The following is a 1,886-nucleotide window of genomic DNA, read 5'->3' as shown; positions in this document are numbered from 1 at the left end:
TCGCTTTATCTGATAAAATTGGTTCACCGGATTTAAAGTTCCTTGTCGATACTTAGTCTTTTAGTCGATACTTAATCTATTAGTTAAAATTTGAATTATATTTTACAACTTTTAGGCGCAGGAGTGGCTGTGTGGTAAGTAGCTGCTTACCAACCACATGGTTCCGGGTTCATTCCCTCTGCGTGGCACCTTGGGCAAGTGTCATCATCTACTATAGCCTCGGGCCGACTAAAGCCTTGTGAGTGGATTTGGTAGACGAGACTGAAAGAAGCCTGTCGTATATATGTATATTATATATATATATATATATATATATATATATTATATATATATATGTTTATGTGTGTGTATTTTTGTGTGTCTGTGTTTACCCCCCCCCCCTATCACTTGACAACCGATGGCGGAGTGTTTACGTCCCCCGTAACTTTGCGGTTCAGCAAAAGGGACCGATAAAATAAGTACTAGGTTTCCATAGAACAAGTCCTGGGGTCGATTTGCTCGACTAAAAAGCGGTGCACCAGCATGGCCGCAGTCAAATGACTGAAACGAGTAGAAGAGTGAAAGAGTAAAAGAGAGAGTAACTTATAAATGTACCAAAGTTCTTCATGTAGTTTCTTTGTGAAATTAATTCTATATAAGATATTTGTGGGGTACTTTATTATAATGTGATGGGACAGTTCCTTATTATAAATGCATGTTCCGGCAATTCGTTGAGAGAGGGAGAGAGAGAGAGAGAGAGAGAGAGAGAGAGCTGCGGGGGGAGGTACGCGCGTGCATATACTTAGGCTAGTAGCTTGCAAACACTAAACTCAAGTATCGGAGTAACGGAGTGTTTGGAGTTTTTTTTATCTTTTTTTTTTTACATTTTCAATACAATTTTATACTTGACATTACATTTCGTATTTGAATTCTATACTTTCTTGTTTTGCACTTATGTACTTACACAAATATACACTCCCTCCCGATCTAACTCTCGCGCTCTCTACATGTATGTATGTACACACACACACACACAAACACACACACACACACATATATTTTTATATATACAAGAGAAGTTGTGTGTCTGTCTCCTACGATTTAGATTCCTAACTACTCCCACATTTTGCGGTGCAGTTTAACCAAAACCGGGTATCTTATAGTCGTGAAACATATCGAGCCCTTCTGGGTATTAGCGCGCGTCTACGATGAGTCTACAATTAAAAAAAAATTACCATCATTTTTTCGCTATTATATAAGGAAAGTAACTCTCTAAAAATGTCTACGATGAGTCAACGATTAAAAAAAAATTTACTATCATTTTTTTTCCATTTTTAATGCATTTTTTTGCTATTTTTTGGCTATAACTCTCTAAAAATGCTTATATAGTTATTTCCCTTACAAACCCGAGCAACGCCGGGCGATACTGCTAGTATATATATATAAGAGAGAGAGAGAGAGAGAGAGGCGGAAGGTTCATCAACTGACGTAATGTAATACTATGAGTATTCAGTTTAGTTCACCACTAAAACTCCGACTTAAACTGCAGCTGAAGAATTTGGTGCTTTGGTGCTGAGGATACCTATTAAAGGCTGCTAGAAGTGGCTTCTCATACATTTTTACTTAGATTCTTCCTTCATTTTTCGACAAACCGGAATATACTAATGTCTTCGATTAGGAATATTCTTCATTTCTACAGAATACATTCACACTCTTTGATTTTCCTGTACTCCCCTTCTGTTAACCGGATTTTGACCTTGAATTATCTCAACGGACTTTCTCGTCGGCTTTCACCCAGCCTGGCGTCAACGCATATTGATAGACAGTTTGTGCCATTTATTCCATGGGCTCCTCGTGAGCGTTTGTCGAAAAGCTTGCTGTGCATTTTGTTGGAGAATTAAGTTCCT

The sequence above is a fragment of the Octopus sinensis genome, linkage group LG5, assembly GCF_006345805.1.
Source record: "Octopus sinensis linkage group LG5, ASM634580v1, whole genome shotgun sequence".
Classification (NCBI taxonomy): domain Eukaryota; kingdom Metazoa; phylum Mollusca; class Cephalopoda; order Octopoda; family Octopodidae; genus Octopus; species Octopus sinensis.
Note: the sequence above shows the minus strand (reverse complement) of the source record.